At 42.3% G+C, this 20250-nt stretch overlaps 1 protein-coding gene across 6 annotated transcripts in view; it reads left to right on the forward strand.

Annotated features, from left to right (window-relative positions):
* The window catches only part of kug (kugelei), a 153602-nt gene that overhangs the window by 38600 nt on the left and 94752 nt on the right, over positions 1–20250 (forward strand). For 5 of the 6 annotated variants that reach the window (XM_065489571.1, XM_065489575.1, XM_065489573.1 and 2 more), the window contains exon 1: positions 9562–9799. The exons of the other annotated variant lie outside the window; for it this stretch is intronic. The gene's annotated coding sequence lies outside the window, so the exon portion shown is untranslated. Of the gene's footprint in view, positions 1–9561; positions 9800–20250 lie in introns of those variants that run through there. 6 annotated transcript variants of the gene reach the window in all.

Here is a 20250-nt window from a genome sequence, read left to right on the forward strand (position 1 = left end):
CCAAAGTTCGTGCGCGCATGAGAGCGACTTGATTTTTGGTAACGAGCCAGCAGTTTGCGAAAAACAAACTTTCCTTGTCGAGGGTAAAGAAGGCGGAAAGGAAGTTTAGCACAAAATCGCCGCCGCGCCGCAGCGGATACTCTGCTCTCTCGGGCCCAACTTTTTACTCCCAATTAACCGCGCGCCATCGACCTATTGTGTGTTTGTGCAATGTACATTTCCTGCCCTCGCCAAATGACCTTTGCTCCGCGACAACTCAGACGAAACTGTCTCTGTCACGTCTGCCGCGCCGCAGTGTCAAAAGCTAATTCGGACGAATTAGCCGCAATGAAGATCTGGGGCTCAATTAATCAGGCTTTGCGCAATCATTCTCACATCAATCATGCCCGCAAGGGAAAAATGGCGAGAATGGCAGTCCTGCGTTAATTATCAAAGTTAAAATCTAGAGGTAACAAATGGTTGACTATTATAGATTTTTATGAGAAAATGGTCAGTTTTCGACGGTGTTCAGGTTTTTTCAAGTTTTTGGAAAATATTTTAGTCTTAGAAGGAAAAATTAAAATCTGTTTGCACCTTTGAGGACTATACTACCAATTAAATATATTATTTGTGGCCTTGACTCATAATTTCCCATATTTAAGAAGTAAATTTTGATAAAGAAGACACCTGGAAAGTTCGAAATAACCTAAATTTTAAAAGAAAATGTCTCTGCTCCGTGAAACAGGTGTGGTGTCAAGATGGAAAATAATCAGAGATATTAGCTATGTTTTGCTTTAATTATTTACAACCTACATATTTCTGCACATCTGTTCATTTGCTGTCACAGTTTTGCCTAAAATAATATCAAAATTTTAAAGGTGAGCCACGCTTTAAATTTGCTTATTTTGAGGTCTGTTTCGTGCTTTGTTGTTTGTTTACAAACCTACAGCAGTTTTTTTTTAACTTTTTTTCAATCTGTTTTTTGTAGACCGTTGTCAACCGTTTTTTCAACATGAATCATCATTATTCCTACGGTTGACATATGAATATAAATGCTCCTAAACCTTGTTTGTGCTGAAAATGTGAGCGTTTGCTATACCCTGGAATTAAAGCAACATAAAATTAGCACAAGCACATTTGATTGCACAGCAAACATTTGCCCGTTTGTTTGTTTGCCGTTGTTAAACAGTAGAATTTAAGGATCGGAGAAAATCCCTTCTAAAACGACTCGTCGTGATTGCTTATTCACTTTTATTGTTATACCCTGGAAGAGCGACGTCGTTATTACAAAATTTGATGTCCAACAAATAAAATCTGCGCGCCACTTATCTCTCTTATTAGTAAACAAGCACGGAGCAATAAATAAACAAAGCGTTCCTTTCTTTCTTTCTCTCAGCTCGACAGCCAAACTGCATGTGTGTGACTTTTGAAATCGAGAAGGGCTGCTGCTGCTCTGTGAAAGGTGTGTGCGTCTCGGCGGAGCAACCTTGGTCTCCTTCCCTCTCCGCATGCACACATGGAGGATGGAGCGCCGTTTATTAAGTTAGCGCACACCGTAATCAGGTCGCTTTTAAAGTTTGCAGTGTGCATGGGTGCTGCAAATAGGCGATCGACCCGCTCCTCTCGCAAACAGCAGCAGCAGTGCAGGCCGCGAGCGGTGCAGTCGTTGCCAATGTGCGGCCAAAGTAGCACTATTTTAGCGCCGAGTAATTGACAAATAATATAAATGTCTCTCGCGCTCGCTGCCAAGCCCCAATCGATCCTGCTCTCGCTTCGAGTTCATCTCCAGAGGTGCGATTATTGAAAATCCAGACGCAGCGCCCAACGAACGCAGCTGCGTACTACATCAAAAGGGTGACTCCTGCGAAAGCTGCTTTTATCTTTATTAAACGCTCCAGGAGGCTGTGAATTTGATTCTGAGACCTTTTTGTCAAGGGATGAAAGTGATAAATAAATATATGCACAAATGAGGCCAATTAGCGAATTCCGGAAAAGGGTGGAAGGACCAAGTTGTTTGAAAGCAAATTGTTAGTTGGTTTCATCATAATATTATATTATCAAACAACTCAATTATAACGATCTCAATATCAGTCAGACGCTTCGAAATATCATTTATAACTTCTAAAAACTATTGCGGAACTGTGAACTATCTTTGAGAGTTGATAAAATAATATAGTTTCTTTAATAAAAACAATAAATTGATGAGTTTTTTTTAAAGATTTATTAAATGGTAGGGATTGCCCATTCAACCTTGCAGCTGACAGAATAAATTAAATGTATTATGTACTTCGAGCTGATTATAAATAAAGCCAATCGTTAATAGGGATGTGCAAAATTGATCGACTTTTACTCAAAATATTTTAACTGGTGTCTTAGCACAAAAGAATCTATTTAGAAATAGATTTTGAGAAGAATAATTAGTAAAAAACAGTTGGTAAGCCTGCAACTTTTTATTAACCGTTAAAAATGGTTGAATTTTTTGAAACCCATTATATATTTTTTATTTCTAAATAACGTTCGCAGGATTCTCTGTGAACAGTGAGTACTGGAAGTGGATGTAATTCGCATGAATTTTGAAATGGAGGCATATTTCCCAAAAAATTAAAAAGAGGGCGTGGTACGTGTCGCAAAGCGCGCGAAAATAATAAAAATTGATGTTTGTAATGATAGTTTTCTAAAATTCCCGATAAAATTATCGATTTACTGGTTTTGCAGAAACAATTACCCATAAAAATACGATAAAGAGAGCTTAAGAACTCATTTGATGGCCATCATAGCGGTCACAGAAATCAATAATTGGGTTTGAATTTGCACATCCCTACTTATCATTTCAAATATTTCCATTGACTTGGTCGTGGTCTAATTTTTTGCGAATTTAAAAAAATTACCTTGCCATCTGCATTTGCCACAACTGACAACTCTGCTCATTATCAAAATCTTCCTATTTATTTATCTATTCTTATAATAAGCAATTTAAAAGCAGATAATTAACGTCGAAAAAGGTGTTAAAGACTCGTGTTAAAAAATCACGGCTTCCAAGGCCGCAATCTCCGCCATACTTCCAGTTGGATCATCTAGCTCTAGGAAATCTCAGCGGCCGGCCACCTGCCGCTGGACTACGTGATTCGAACACGAGAGTCGACAAGCGACGTCAGCATCACATACACGCTCTCAGCACAGGATATTTACGCTTAGTCCCAGTCTAGCCAGAGAGCCGAGAGCTCTCTCCAACGCCCTTTCATTATTTTTAGCGGAGGCAGGCATGTGCGAAAATAATAAAGAGAGCGCGTCACCCGTTTTTAAAGAGAGGAATCGTTCCAGCGGATGACAATTAACTATACCATATGTGTTTTAATTGTTAGGGAAGAGTTGAAAGGATTTTTATGAGATAAAATAAAAGTTGGAGAGGAATTTTCAGATTTAGCCATTATTCACCGATTTTCTCCACAGTTTGAATTAACTTTGATAAGGAAAAGATTGTGATTTGCTGTCAGTTCTAAATTGAAAGAAGAGGGTTTGGAATTATTTCCAGGTATTTCCATTAACTCAAAATTTTAATCAACTTTTCAACATAATTTTTCTGCCAAGCCTTCCAATGGCAATCTTTTTATTACTTATTTGCCTCATTAAGCTAGCTTAATGTACAGAATTTCTTCTCTGATAAACTCCACAGAGTTTCCTTTTTTTTACCAAAATTAGTAAAAAGAGGTTTGGAAGCGGGTTGACTATCGACAAAAAGACTCGTGTTTTTATTTTTTACTTCAGAAATAACCACCGTAAACAATTTTAACAATATTGAGACATTTTTCCTGCGAAAAATCCTAGGCAACCCTCCCAATTTGATTTTAGCGACATTGAAGTAAATAATTATTTTTCTCTGGCCCATAAACAAGTCATTTTCATGTAAAGAAATGGAATAAAAATCGATGTTGTGGTCAAATTGGAAATATTTGTTCCCTTTGAGCTTTCATGGGAAATACTACTAACACATTTTAACCTTGTGGAGACGACAGTGAAAAAAAGCGAGGAATTTGGTTGAATTCGGCAATGCCATTTCCTCTTCAATTGAATCGGAGTTTGAATGGAGAGCATGCAGCGTGCTAATAAGGGATATCGCGCGCGGCGCCGGATTCACACGTCGCGACCGTGTCCTTGTAAACTTGTAGAGCACGCTCGCTCTAGCCGCGCGCTGCTGATGTGAGTGACATGACTTATTAGCCGCTCCAGCCGCTGCATGATTGGAAAATTAATTCAAGCCGCCGCCACGGCCACACAGGAAGTGCGACGGGGCCGCAAATGCACGCCTCCCGTACGCTGCTGCTGGATGGCTCGCTCGTCAGCCCACCCGCCCCACACACTCGGTGACTAAGGCAGAATTCGCGGACACGCCAAAAACGGTTCACACCGGCCTATTTATTATCGGCTGTAATTCCATACACTCTGCGGTCCGTTTTGCATTTCAAAAGGTGAAAAGTTTCCTGCGTTTGCCACCAAAATCAACATTGCATGCACGCACGGGTCTTAACGAACTCGTCGTGCAAATTTGGTGTTTTGTTTCGTGCTCCGGAATATTTAAATAAATTATTTTAAAGTTTTTTTATGAATCAAAATAGATGGTTTTAATTTAAACAATAAAATGGTCCGAAAATTATTGTTAGTTTATTATTAAAAGCTTTACGGGAAAATCGTGAAAAATCCCTTATCTTTTGAAATACTGTCCAATAATTTGGGAAGAGTTTGATTTTCCCAGAATTTCCGGGAAAATCGGCTCCAAAGTTTTGCATGTTAAGCTTTGGTGAGCACTGAAAATCAGATAGGTAAAATTGAGCTCATAATTTCCACACCGTTGAATAAATCGAAATCAAGCGAAAAAATCAGTGGCAAACCGTTTAATTCTTTCAGAAAAAGTCTAAAATTTAACTGTTAATTGATCCTGATTTTGTTACACTGAATTGTGGAAAAAGGATTGATTTCTAGAGACAAAAAGCGATTGAAACAAAATAATAAATTAAGTATTTTAATTAATTCTAACATGTGAACTTATATATTAATTTCTATAGAAATAGAACGATCCTGATTTTCACATGCCTCTTTTCTAGCTCTATAAACAAAGTGCTGAACAGAGGTTAAAAAATATATATAATGCCCATTTTTGCATATCAAAAGAGAGACAACCGGGCAAAAAGTTTCCTGTGTTATTTGACGCAAAAATGTAAATCGACCTAAAACGGGGTTTAATGAACTCTGCATGCAAATGTCAGCGCGTGCAGTTGCGGAAACTTTTGCTCTGTTCCGGGAAATGGAATCTCTAGGGCTGTGTGAAATGTAGGTCTGTCCACATACGAATAAATCAATATTGTACATGTGAGTTTGTTTAATTCATTCTCTGGAGCTTTAAAAAAACGGTTTCTTTGAATTTAAGAAGTTAATTTGAATTTCTAGCCAGTTTTATTTGTTTTTTAGAAACTATAAGAATCTACTTAAGGCAAATTAAATGGTCATTTACAAACAAAGTTCTGTTTGAATGTCGTTTTTACATTTATTTTTTTTTTGTAATTCTTTGGTGATCAGGATATCCTCCATTTTTACTGCTCTATAGTTGTGTAGCTTTTAATCCTTAACTAAAAAGAGATTTCTCACCAAAGTTGCTCTTTGTTTGGATGATATAAAAATAATTCCCATAGTCCAAGTTTCACTCACAAATCAAATTTATTTAATATATTTTTGCATAGAACAAAATTTAATTCGTTAAATTTGTTGCCTAAAATCATGTAACTTTTGATAACAGTTTCAGCCAGCCGGCAAATTTTGGGTCACGTGGTCAGCTGCCAGCCACTGGTTTAAAAGTAAAAGAACCAATAAGGGCCAGATAAAGAATTGGCCTATCAAACTTCACTTTTAAGGTTTTGTTAGCCGCGCCAGCCACAGGCAAAAAATACTCTGCAGGGCCTATATTCGTCTGCAGCCGGTTCAGCCAACCGCCTAAAACATACGAGGCTGAGACTGAGTTTGATTTAAATTTATTTTCATTTTTTGCTTAATTTTTAATTGATGAAGCTTGAATATGTTTGGGTTTTTGGAACAGAAACAGATGATGGCTCTAAAAATTATCTGCTGCTTGCAGTAGGTTAGAATGAGAGTTTCCATGCTTTCTTCAAGTAATGGAAGATCCGAAAATGAAACAAATTTCACAGCCCTAGGAGTTTCTTTATTAAAGGACGCGAGTAAAATTAATAACCATCAAGTAAAAAATCACTTTTCTGAATTGAAGTAATCACTCAATCCAAACTTTTTCCCTCTGCCTTCTCGGCAATCAAGTGCACCATATGTTCGGCTGCTGGAGTCATTACTTTCGAGAGAGCGACAAAAAAGAGATGACAAATTCGTGAGGTCCCGGTGTGTCATTAATGCCGGGAATCTATTAAGAGCCTCGGCTCATTCCCTCCGGAGTCGATTTGATACGCATCAAGCGCGGACGAGAGAGGAGAGCGTAATCAGCACCTAATGGAAACAAACACACACACACAAACAAGATAGTTTTTCCGAAACTTTGGTCTGAGCGAAAACGGCCGGGCACGTATTAGGTTTACGATAAGAGGGATGATGCCCCTATACGAGTGGCGGTGCGCAGGTGCTAAATCGCGCGCGATGCTGCCCGCAACTGACAATCACACACACACGACTCACACACACATGAACTCGCGCCGGCCGAGACGAGAAACCCGAGTCGAGAGCGAGCAGCATTGGCAACAGCGCCCGTAACACCTGCTCAGGTGAAAGACAAGGGTCATACGCCTTCTGTCTGCTCCACTCTCGGCCGGCTCTTCATCCTCCGCTCACTCGCTGCTGCCGCCACCGCCGCGAAGTGAGATGCAAACCAGCAACAAACTCTCGACACACAAACTCTTCAACTTTTATCGCTCAGATTAGAAGTTATTATATCAAAGGCCTGCCTTGTTTGTGTGTTACAAGCCATGGATGTTCGTTGGAAACGGAGCTTTTCTCTCTGATGCGGTTTACTCTTGGGAAATATGCAGTCATTTTTTTCAGCAGGCATCGCCAGACCGAGTTAACGTGGTTTTTGTCCGTCACATTTTATCTCTTTTAGTTGAGGAAAGCGGCTTTTTTACCTTATCTAATCTTTTTTTAATTCATGCGCAGCTTTGAAAGAAATTACCTGTTGATATAACTCAACAAATTTAAATGTTGCTCAATATGTTTCTGATCGCAATATCTTTAACATTGAAATTTTGCTCATTTAACTTTGATTTAAAGACCAATTTCTCACAGAAATCAAATTCACACCCACTATGTTAGACCAAAAATATCTATAATAAAACACTAAATTCCAGACAAAAAAATACAAGAATATTGTAATGAATTCTTTCATTGAGACCTCTTTTCAATGGAGCAAACAGAATTAAATCCCACGTTTTTAAATTTTCAGCTCGTTGTTGCAGCCCGTCAAAACAAAATTTATAGCAAATTATTATTAGTTGCAGAAAATTCAGAGTTGAAAACGTCCGATTATGCGCTCATCTCTGCGCACAACCGAAAAGAAAAACATAAGTATAACGAAATCTTATCAACCACGCCACTCGTACCTATCTGTAACTCTCCCTGCCCAAAAATCACAAGCTAAATTATATCCAATTTACTCTGACGCAATTTCAAAGAGCGAAACTTCTGCTTGCAAATGTCACGAATTCTCCGTGCACCTTTTTGACAGCTGTTCAAGCCGAATCCTCTCTTCTTCCGCAACATGATTCGTGATGGTTACTTCAGCAGGGCTTAAGAAATACGCTTAAGGATAAAAAAGTGCCGAGTGGGTTTTCTCAAAACGCCGCTCGTTACAAGTTCGAAACAGGAGGAATTGTTATTCATATGTCACCTCGCGCAAAGTCGGCTTACCGGTAACCCAAGACGCGGTAGTCCTATCAATATCTGGAAGAGTCTCACGTTCCCCATCATCATCATCATCATCCCGCACATATTTCCATTCTTGTTTGCACGCAAAACTTGTTTGCTGCGGTGGGATCGATTGTTCGGACAAACATTCTGATTCTATATATATAATATAATTGCTGGCGAAATTCTATACACACCAGCACACACATGCCTCAGCAGTTGAGCAGACTTTTCCTCGGCTGGAAAGCGCGCGCGGCAGGGCCAGATGTTTTTGCTGTCGCGACTCTTGTTTGTGGAGCATAAAAGAAGAGAGTGGCCTGCTCTTGAACAATGAAACAGGCATCGAATTAGAATAGCTGCGGCCCATATTGCGAGAGGGATTCCTCCTGTGCGCGTGTGTGTTGATCGCAAGCCACCCCCTGCGCTTGATGCTCTTTGTCGAGAGGGGGAGCGGATTCACAACTCGTGAACTCGACTCTCACTCGCTCACTCGCTCGCTCGCATGCCAGCAGGACATCTGGGCGTGAGGGAAATTCTAATTTATCAGCTTGTTGACACTCTACGGCGTGATGAGAAATTTGAAAATTCTGACTGAGTGCAGCAGAGTTGTTTTTAGATTTAAATCTTTGCTGTCTCACGCACTTCCTTATTCTGATTTATGTGGTCACTCGGAACTAACAGCACCGAATTAAATACTCTCGGCTCGTGCGTGGGATCTTAATAATTGCCGAGGATTAAGCGGGATTTTGTCTTATGTATCTTGCTGACAGAATGAAAAATTATAAAGAGCTCGAGATATTTTTAAAATGTAGACGATTTAACCGCAAGGGAATAAATGGAATAAAAATTTCAGATGCTAAATTTGAAAATAAATCTCTAGAGAATAATAAGTTTGTCGAGATTGTATGGCAAGGTATTAAAATGTTTAATTCATGATGAAAACCGAACTCTTTAAAAATCACAATTTTTCAAAGGAATAGAGAATAAAAATTTACTTTATGGTTTATTGCATGAAAAAAACTACTATACTAGCAGCTCTTAAAAATCATTACATCCAGCTCATTTTAATTTTTAAATTATTTTTCCCCGTTTATTTCTAGTAAGTGTGAGCCACCTCTTTAGGAAGTTGAATTGCAGGATTATTTTGAGGTTTTTTTCTACAGTTCAGTACTCAGAAATGTTAAGAGGACCAATGTTTGGTTTTAAAATAATTTAATTCACCTGTAAAATATAGGATGATAGTCGTTTTATGCTTGGCAAAATAACAATTTTAACTAATTATATCAATCAAAATAAAATTTTGAACCACAGCAACAAGTAAAAATAATTCATATCTTAAAATTTTGTATTGCGACAACTGCTTTCCCACTACTGTAAAAATTGAGAATATACTAGTTATAAATTCATAATAAATTTTATAGCAAAAATCCTGTTTAATTCTATCTAATTTACCGGCGAAACGCGATTTCAACAAATTGGAAATGAGTCGTCAACAGCGGCAAGCTGGCTTTTCCGCTCCCAGCGCAGCAGCCGCGAGTGAGTCTGTTGGGTCGGTGTGAGTGAGGGGTGGCCGAGGCCGAAGCCGGCGGCACATACACACATAAGCAAGCAAGGAGAGAGGGGAGGCGGAGGAGAGACGCACGCATGGGTCGGAGCGGCTGGCGGCGGCCGCTCTCCCTCCTCGCTCGCTCATTTAGTCGAGCACGAGCATCCATCGGTCGGGCCGCGGAGTGAGCGAGTGTGTTGCCGGCGCCGCCGTTTTCAAGGACTTGTGTTGTGCTTTGTTCGGACCAAGCCGGCGCCGCGTCCGCCGATTTGTGTGCTGTTCTCTTTTCGGATTAAACAAATTCTCTTTCGTGGTGTTCCGCGACCCCGGGACAACTCCTGACCCGCCACCTGAAGCAAAATCAAGGTAGAATAATTAATTCTGCGGCCGACCACACACGCTGATTCACGCTTTTTTAATATTGCTCCACTGCTGCAGCGTGAATAAAAAATGCGGTAATAACACGGTGTCTTTGCCTTTTTACTTTATGATGATGACGACGACGCAGGAGCAAATGATTTCACTTCCTCCCGAGCAAAGCTGTGTGTTTTTTCTCTCTCACTCTTCGCTCCGCCGTTGCCGCCGTGCCTCTTAGCTGCCTGCCAGTGTGATTCACGGTGGAAAATGTAAATGTATGTGGGCAAACTCGTTTAGAACGTGAGACGATCGTAATGAGCATATGCGCGCCGCGGTGCAGACAAAATCAAAATAAATTGGCCCAATTTATTTCCGATTGCTTTGTGTATGTGCCGTACTTTGCACACGCAACGAGGTGAAAATCTCTCTTGACAGCCTAATGCAGTTTGGCCTGATGATGTGGTTTTCAATCTTGTACCTCTTTTGCGGGAAAAAATTGGGAAATATGGGTTATTTCTCCTCCGTAATGCGCTGTCAGGTTTACGAAGATGGCCTCTAAGCGAGAAAAATGCCTCACTTTTCGGGGAAAATTTCCCAAACCATTTTATAGAGGGTTATTTTTAACAATAAAAGTTTTTGCCGTTCCTAAAAAAGCTTTGCTTAATTTTTCAATACCTTATTATGCTAACAAAGAGTGAGGGAACATTTTTGTTACTGTGTATAACAAAATCTAATGATCCACTTTCATAAAGGTTGGTGGTTCACGCTGCCCAGACGAAAGAATCTCCCCTGTGTCAGGTCGCAGGGGGTAACTATCCTCACCTTTAGAAGTTTTTCAGCCTCTATGTTGTTTTCCCTTTTCAATTTCATGGAGCTGGAGGGTTCCTGTCATCAATGCATAGAATGTGTAAATCTTCCCTTCTTGGAACAACTTTTCACTAACTCCGGGTTTCCTTGAACCACTTGAAAAAGGAGTTCATTGTCTGCTAGGCGAAATTGTCCGTTTTGGCTCTTCAAATGCATACTCCACCGCATCCTTTTGATACCGAGCAATTATCTTTAAGGAAGCCAAATTATTTTTTATTACACAAGATGGGGTAGGATCTCCTTACCGACGCCCCAATCAAAATTCACTCGGTGCTTTACAATTTTTATTAGGCTCCCAAATTTTCCTGTTAAGTTCCTTTTTAAAACACGAGCAACTAAAACCGGCTGTGAATCCAGGTGGTATGTTGCGAGTAATGTTTTGCTCTAACAATAAGTGTGAAGTACGCACACCTGACACAAGCAACGCAAATAACTTTTTTACGGAGCACAAGAGTAGAATCTCCTCTGAACAGTTAAAATTCAAGCAGTATATGATTACGAAATCGTTTCCAGCAATGATGAGAACAAAGGTGACCGAAAATGCAAATTTACATTTTCCACCGCATTGACAGGCAAATGACTATTCTGGCCTGCGGGTACTCAATGATACAATAAAAACTGTTAGCTCACCCCAGCCGTGGTGGTGAACGATTATTTATTCAGATCAAAAGTGTGTTATATATTTTTACAATAATCCCATCAACACGTTGCACGAAAGCTCATTAAAACTGGGAACCGATTTGAGAGCCACTTGACATTTCGGGCCCAAAATAATTTTCCCCGATGCCCTTCTCCAATTCCCTGGAGGCCTGATGGAGGCCGCTCCGATATTTATTTATCGTCATTCGTTTTTAATTCGGGCAAAAAAAGAGGAGCTCTGCTCTCGCTCTCGAATAAATTCTGCGCGATAACAATCATGCGCTGGACCATAATTTAATGCTCCTCTTTGGTCGCTTTACCGCGCTGCCGGTGGCGCAAGTACAACAACAACAATTGCTGATTGTTTGCCGCGCGGCCGGCTGCCCTATCGAGAGGTAATTTAATTAAATTTGCACAATGCACTCGGCGCTCGTTCCGAGTGCATTTGAATTCGATCTCGGCGCAGGAACGAGTGCACGGCAGCGGGCAAAATTAAATCAACCTGTGCAAACAGCCGTGGCCACCAGAGCTCTTGCAAATTAAAAACGGCTCGTCGACGCTCTTTTTTCCTCTCTTTCTTCCGCTCGTTTAATATTATATATATAATTATAATTTACTGACTCTTGCTTTCGTGGGAATTTGCTGATGCTGCCGGAACGAATGTTTTCGTCTGCTCTTCTCATTAATATTCAATGGCTGGCGCGCAGTGCGGTTATTGTTTTGGCTTGGTCGTGGAAATTACTTTCCTAGACACAACTAACGCGTTCGCTCGCTCAGCGAGATGCATGTGTGTGAACGATTCACCGCCGAGCTAATTGCATCTGATGCTAAGACGATAAAGCTTTTCATTAGCAACTAATTGGAACGACACAAATCCCCGTGCAAAATGGATTAGGTGTATTTCTTCGAATTACAGTTGCTAATTAAATGTAATGTTGTGCCAAACACACGTTGTTAGAAATTATAGTGATTAAAAGAGATATTATGGTTTGCTACAAATTAATTTAAAAATTCCGGCATTTACAGTCTGAAAATGTTCAGAAGCGCAAATAAAAGCATTTTCCTCATCATGAAATTGTTTGCTTCATTTATTCGAGATGCCCTTTTTAACAACGATGTTTTTTCCCTTCATTATGCTTGCAAATCATTCTAATGCAAAACTACAGCTCGTTTTTTACGCCCTGGCCATATTTTTCCTCCGTTGTTTTGATTAAAATTCGCCCGGCCTGTTTTAAATATGGCAAGAAAATTATGGCGTCGTGGAAATAAATTACTTGCGGCCATTAGTATTCATGTAAATGAGCTGATTTAACCTCTCCTCATGGTACACACAACATACTCAATCAAAAAACAACTCTCGAATATGAGTTAATCATCCGAGAAAAACAGTTTCTTAGCTGTCTTAGCCAGGGTTTGGTGGAAGGGCGGACAAATTGACAAAAAAAATCTTCAGGTTTTGTTCTGGAAAGATTTTGTGTGTTTTAAACCTCTTTGGAAAAATTCAAAATAGGATTTCATAAAAAATTATATTGTGTCACAAAAGTGGACTTTTCTTGCTGTGATTTTCCCAGAAAATCTAGACGGAAATAACTGCAAATTCTCGACAGCGCTGCTGCCTGCTATAGCGCTGGGTGATTTCGAGAGGCTTATTATTGTTCAAGAGGTCGTAGAGCAACTGATAACATTTACAAGTGCCGAGCGCAACTTCTCAATATCGTTCGAGAGCTGATAATTCTCGGAAAAGTATATAATATTGGGAAGATTCTCCAAAATATAGCAAATAGTGCTTGACGGCTCATTTCGCAAGCGCATCAAACGATCGTTTCGGTTGCTCGTTATCGGGGGGATCGTCGCAAATTCCCAGATTCACCCCTCGCCGGGGAATTCATCAGGCGTGCGTTATCAGATGGCGCAATTCGCATCATCATCAGCGGCGGTGAGAGAGAGAGAAAAGCGGTCTGGAGAGCGGAGACTCGCGCAGTCAGTGGGCTGGCTGGCGGCGGACAAGTTCATGTTTCCTTTCTAGGCTATGGCTGATCGAGAGGTCGGGCCTGGTACCTTGCGCGCTCTCCTCAGGTAAAAACCGGCAGCAGCTGACACTCGAGAAAGAGAGGAGAAAAATACGTGTACGCGACCATCATTGTTGTGTGGAGCATGAAAAGATGCATGCGGCCAAAGTGCCTGCCTCCTACACTGCTCCTCTCGCTCTCGCACACACACCAGCCAGCAGCAACTCTCGCGGCTTTTATTATTACTTTTGATTGAGAAGAAAACTGCGCGAGAGTGTAGTGGCTTCTCCGCGAAGGGAAATAACAACAAAAAGAGTGCAGCTGTTTGGCGGTGCTCCAAAGGGGCGCGTCCCTCTCGCTCCGAATCAGGGGTAGAGAAGACACGGCAATTCGGGACCTCAAATCTGATACCTTTTACGACGCCGGCGAGAGTCCTTTCCCTTCGCTGACGAGAACGCAGGAATTGTGTGCTTTTCCTCTTAGAACGTGGGATTTGCGAAACGCGATCCGCCTTTCTTCTCCGCATCCGCACGCATGATATTATGAAACTGTAGGAATTTCGAGCACCGAGGAACGGCAAGTCAAACAAACGTTGAAAATTACTCACGGCCAAGATCGCCTCGGCTTCTACTCTGCGGATTTTGATCAAATACCACAACCCAAGCAGGCCCTCCGATCAAAAGGAAAAGTTATACAAACTTATTGGCTCCCGATTCAAGCACGGAATTTGTAAGAAGCTATACCTGAACTTTGCAGTGAATCGAGAATTTCAAAAGGCCGCAATAACGTCAGTGGAAACGCTATTTACTCCTCACTAGCCTCATGAATTTTAAATTGACGCCTCTGCTGTTTTGTATGTGTATTTCTCAGTTGGCGACGCACGACGAGAGTGGAGTTATGGTTCCTGCGGAGGAAAAATACCGCACAATGCATCTCGAAGGGGGACATGTTTGTCATATTAAAAACCAGTTTTGACACCCCCCACGCAATGAAAAATGATGAGCAAATATTCTCCTTGGCTCGAGGGGAGCGTTTTCGTCATCTTGGCCGCGCGCTAAACTTTAAACGGGGCCAAATTCGAATTTCCGCCGCGTAAAAACAAAGCAATTTTCCCAGTGACCGGGCAGTCCGAGGCCGGATATTAGGCGGGCTGCGCTTCTGTCAACTTGCGGGTGGGTGGTGTTTACGACACATCCAGCGGCCATCCAGTCTGGCAGAGAGTGAATTTTCTCCCCCGACGCGAAGATATTTCGCGACACTTGGAAATCCCCCTGCTTTCGCTGGCAAAGCGAGCGGGAGAATAAAACGCAGGAAATTATAAACGCTCGCAATTTGCATGCATGGCGCGCCTCATATATTTCTCTCCACCCTCGGCGAAAGGGATGAAGGCCGAAAGGGAAAATTCTTTTAAAAACAAATTACCCTCTAACTGAGTGGAAAATTTATTGCAGCGCCTTTTTTTAAGTGCGGGGCATTACTTTTGACTTTCCACGCGCGCGTTTCGAATCCGCATTCGTTGCAACAGCTTGAGCGCTCGCTGCTCGCGCATAAAAACCTGCAAAAAAGACGCAGCCGCCGCCGCGGGGAGTGATAGGGAAAAAAAGTATCGCTGTAGTGCTGCAAGAGCAAGTTATGGAAACAAAATCAGTAATGGAGGCGTACAACACGGCGCAAAATAAATTCCCGATTCGAATGTCATTTATGGGGGCAAATGTTGCGAGAGGGTTGGGTGCGGGTGAGTCTTTTTCTTCCGACCGCCTGCGCTTGCTCTCCGCTGTTTCTTGTTTGGGGGACGAAATGAGCAGGAGAAGTTAGTTTGTGCTCCCAGAAGTAGCAGCAGCCTCAAGTGCTGCTGCACGTTCGCGTGAATATCCTGTATATAATGGCCTTTTTTCTCGCTTGCTCGCTCGCTCGCTCTCTCACTGCTGGTGGCTGATGTTCTGTGTGCCGCCTGGAGGAGATGAGACCCGCACTCGAGAAAAATATTTTGTTAGGGGGTGAAATTACACAGGAAGAAACTAAATTCCCCAAACAAGGCGGATGGGCATTTAATTGAATTGGATTTTCCGAGCCATCGACCACGATGGCGCTGGAAACATCAGGAGTCCCAAGCTTTTATGATAAGCCTTTCCGGCAAATGGCTTTAATGTTTCTCAAGATTGTCCGAAGATTTTCAAGGCTTATCAAACTGTGCGTCAGATGTGAAGTGCTATGGAGTAGCATTTTGTGTTTTAATTTCCTCCAGGCTAAATTAAAAAATGCACCTACGCAGGGTTTGGCAAAGGACACGGTCAGTTTACAAAAGTACTGTCCAGTGGGCTTGCGTGAAGTAACCGGAATTTTCACAGCACTCTTTTTTTAATTAATAACAGGAGCCCCACTTACCCACGTAATTGGAAAATCTTGAAAAAACTTTTGTTCCGCTGTAATTTATAAGTTTTTGGCATTTCTTGCTCACATTTCAGACGCTATAATCACTCAAAAATAATACAACCATAGTTAAGAGCAATTAAAAAAGAGAATTTAATCTCCTATCTCTTTGTGCATCTGTCAAATTGTTCGATCAATACACAATATTGCGTCACTGACGTTTATGTGTTAAAATATCTGCTTTTAATTGCGAAATTTGATCATAATATTTCACTTACGACTTCCAGTAATTTAACAGACCGAATTTTCACCTACTGAACTTTTTTATTTAAAGTTTATGCCTTTCGATAGCTAAAAATTCTAATAGAAAATAATTTTATACGGTTTTAAAAGCAAATTTACTCTAAAATCTTACAATTTAAACATCCTCGTGGTTTTTAGGCAACAAACCTAAAACTTCTGATAATTTCTAATGTGTCGCAAAAACTGGACCTTTATTTCTGGGTTTTGGGTAAAAAAAAACTCCACTGCTGGAAAGACCTGGCGAACAAAATTGTAAAACCTGCTCGAGTAAGCTGTTTTGTTTTTTCTGCTTTTCCAACTTTTCCATTAAACTTTACTACCCCTTTTTTGCAATGTTGCTAAGCACGTTTTAAGGCTTATATTAACGTGCATTTGGAGGAAGCAGCTGTTTTTTATTACTAAGTCGTAACTCGAGCTAATTTATTGGATCCAACACCTCTTCAGGAAACTCTCACAAGCAAGGCCTCCCGATGTTGTTCCAAATCGAAGAAAAAAAAATACCAGTGAAGCTGCAAAAACCAATCTGCCCCGTGTTGTTGACATTGCCACACAGGTAGACGTGGGTTTGACTTTTTTCCGACTTTCGCGTTATTCACCGCCCGACCGCGAGAATGCATTTTCGCCCGCATTCGGGGCTATGAGCGATCTCTACCAAAAAGGCCTGGTTCGCCGGCAGCAGCCCCGCTTGTTCTCTTGTCCATCTGCCAAATTAACTTCTCAACATGGACAGGTGCACGCCTCATAATTTACCTGCTGGGACTCGACCCTGTCATGCCGGGCGTTTTACAACCCCAGAGGACCAAATAAATTTCCGCCAGCCGCTCGCTTGGGCTCCATTTTTCGTGATCCGGTTGCTATAGTGGACGCGCCGGACGAGAAACAATGCATAAAGTACAATGATTTATTGCCATTGCCGCCGCATCGCTGGATTCTTTCCCGATATAAAATTTAAACAAAAGGAGGAGGCGGGCCACAGACACAACAGCAGCGTAATTTGCCCGTTCTCAGGTTGCTATAGGGGTTGTTGCGTTCCAACCCTGCACCGCTCGTCAAGAATTTCGGCCGCGGGATATTTTGGCCTGCATTACTCGCGCGCACACACGCAAACAAATTCTTATCCCCTTGAGCAGAGGCGCGCGCGGCAGCTATTTATGGATGGTCCAGAGCTTTTGTCTCGCAGACGCAGCAGCGCAGCGACGGCGTTTAGAAAGAAGGAAAGAAAGCAACACAAGCGGCGGCGGATGCAATCTCGATCCTGTACACAAGCCGGCTCGACCTGGCCAGGCTGTAGGCCTGAAATATTCCTAAGCCAGTCTCTCTCTCTCTCTCTGCGGATGGAATGGAAACTGTTTGTTGTGGCGCCGCCCAAGAGGCGATTTATGAAAAATTCAAAGGGCGGCTTTTCTACAGAAAATGAAGAGTGCCCGGGCATGCGCGACTTTTTCTATCGTCGGCCTGCCCTCGAGAGATATTGCGAATTGTACAAATTGCTCTCGATATCGTGATCCCTCGCCTTGGCAATAAGTTATTTAACAGAAAACAGCGAGGAATTTTTCGTTTCAAGTTTTGCAAGGAATGAAATATTTATGCGTAGGACGATTTGGGTCAAAGAATGGTCCATTCATAATAACGATGCAGATGATTTAACTGCAACAATGGTCAAATTATAAAAAAAACAGTATCAAATTTTATGCATGAAATCATTGCCTATTTTTCTATGACCTGTGACTTTTAAATTTCACAACACCAAATGAATACCATAGCATTATTATTATAACTCTTAATAATTTTGATTTTTTATCCCAAAAATGCTAACATATTAGCAAACATTTAAAGAGGGAAGTTTCGTGGATTTTTTGGAGGCATAAATTTAGAATTTTTATGACGCAGGTTCTTTGTACTGAAAAATATCTTAGGCTTTTACATCGCTTCTCTTCTTGCATCATTCGGTAAAATAAAACTGAAAAAGCTCAACTTTAGCAGCCACGCACTAAACACAAGACACATTTATGGAATCTTTTAGATATGTAAAAAGACAAATCGAGGCAAGTCAACGTTTTGAAAGGCTTTTTAATGTTATGGCAGCGAGCGCTGAAGAGGATAGACTCTTGGGAGTGTATAATCTCTCTTGTGCCCACTGAACCGACAATTCGATATACAACAACTCTTTTAAGAGAAGCAAGTTTCACCCGTTTGAGGAGTTTCCAGGATTTGATTCAATAGACTTGGCCTTTTGCGACTGTGCTCGCGCAACAGCTTAGCCTCATAATTACGCCTGAAATCCGTCCTTAATTTTCGAGTCCAAGAGCGAGAGGCGGCTTTGTGCGGCGTGTCAACACACACCCTAACCAGCAAACTTCATTATTCCTTCGCTCGTTTGAGTAGTGCGGCCGGCTGAATAATAAAACACCAAAAGTAATTAATGAATTCGCCCGCCCACCCACGCACACACGGGATATGGTCATACAAATTTCATACGCGATGATTGCGCGGCGGAGGCGTCCTCTCTCTCTCTCTCTCTCTCTCTCTCTGGTCGTCGTCGCCGGGGCGGCTAATTAGAGTAGCAGCCCCTAATCAAATAATTAGTTCCGGCCTTGCCCGTTGATCCATTAATTCCACACGCGCAACTTTTGCTTGGACTCACGTCGCAACGAGAGCAGAGGCGCCGAAATAAAAGAAAGGCGAGCCAGCCCTAATGCGAGCTCTAATTACGCCGATTCGCGACAAAACGACGGACGGAAAAGCCGGCCGGCTGAAAAGGAAGCCTGCCCGGAAAATTAGGCGAAACTGGGCAGCTGTGGCTCGGCGCGGCCATCCGAACCTCGGAAATTGCCCGCAGGTGGCACTTTTTCTGGCTAAATCGAGGGATGTCCGTGGTTTTTGGTGCAGTTTGCGTCCGCCCGCCCGCTCTGACACGACGAGCCCCTGTTTTAATGCAGCAATAAACTTTTATTGCTGATCTGTATTAGCGTCAGAAAGTTTGCGTCAAACACCGGGGGCTCCGTTAACGACTCCGTTAAAACGTCATTTGCATTCTAGAGCAAGCCAGTTCACCCCCGTGCTTTTACTGCAGTGTACGCACGCCTCAATTCATAAGTTGGCGAGCGAATTCATTACATTCTGGCAATTAACACCTGCACAGCACACCCGTCTTGAATAACGGGGTTCTTGAAACGCAAAACTGCTGCAACTTTTCTCATTCGTGCGCGGCTCGGATTTCCGAATTCCGCGAGAGACGCACCGCACTGTAGGCGGCTAATTAATTGCTCAACATGGCAGCCGGAGGCGTTGAAGAAAATTTTCGCTTCCGAAAAACGAACGCTCTCCCCCGTGACACAGGCGTCGCGTCACCCCGTGTGCGATAAGGGCCCCGCGCTGGTTGGCAGTCGATAAAGAAAAGACATCGGAGGGAAGGCTTCCAGATGAGATATCTCAAGGCGAAGTCGATTCTCGTTCTCCTCTCGAAGGCAGCCGAGAGGATTTTACAAGCCAGTGCTTCTCGAAATTAAAAATCAGTTTACTCTATAAATAGACCGGGCATCCCAACTTCCGCCATAATCTCGTTCAAGGCGCCGGTGTGATGCGTATTGATTATGCTCCGCCGATCAACACTTTCATTCATTCGTCGCCGGGTTGGAAAGCAACGCGTAAATTAGCCGTGCCACTTTAATAATGTACAATAATATATTTTTTTCTCCCTCTCTCTTGAGACAGGCTAGAGTGAGCACATCCGGTGTCGGTGTTCCCTCGACCATCTGAATTGCTCTTTTATTCCCAGCACAGGCCTTCATATTTACTCGCGAACTTTTGACCCTTCATCTGTCTTGTACATAATACGCACGCGTTGCTTGCTCGGTGGCACTTTTTGCATCATTCAATCCGACAGCGTTTGATTAATACATTTCCTTTTGACTGGCTGCAAACGCTCGCGCTCTTCTTGCGGCCCGTGCACTGTTCGCATTTAATACGAACCGAAAAGGAAATGAAATTACGCCCAGGTGCTCCGCTTAATTAAATCGACTGCTCTTTCGTAGGTGCGGGGATTATTCAGCAGTTCGCAATTGAAACGCGCGTGGTGCCGTTTCGTTCGTTTGTACGCACGCAAGAGTGATTCTTGTCGTGTGTGTGTGTGTGTGTGTGCCCGTCTGCGAGTGGCCAACGCACATTATGCCCAAGTGAACGAGTGGCAGTAGAGTCCCTCTAAAAAGGCCGGCTTGTTTCACTACTGCTTGCCACTTTCATGAGAGAGCGAGCGAATTTGATGCGCGCCGT

The sequence above is a fragment of the Cloeon dipterum genome, chromosome 4 (genome assembly GCF_949628265.1).
Source record: "Cloeon dipterum chromosome 4, ieCloDipt1.1, whole genome shotgun sequence".
Lineage (NCBI taxonomy): Eukaryota > Metazoa > Arthropoda > Insecta > Ephemeroptera > Baetidae > Cloeon > Cloeon dipterum.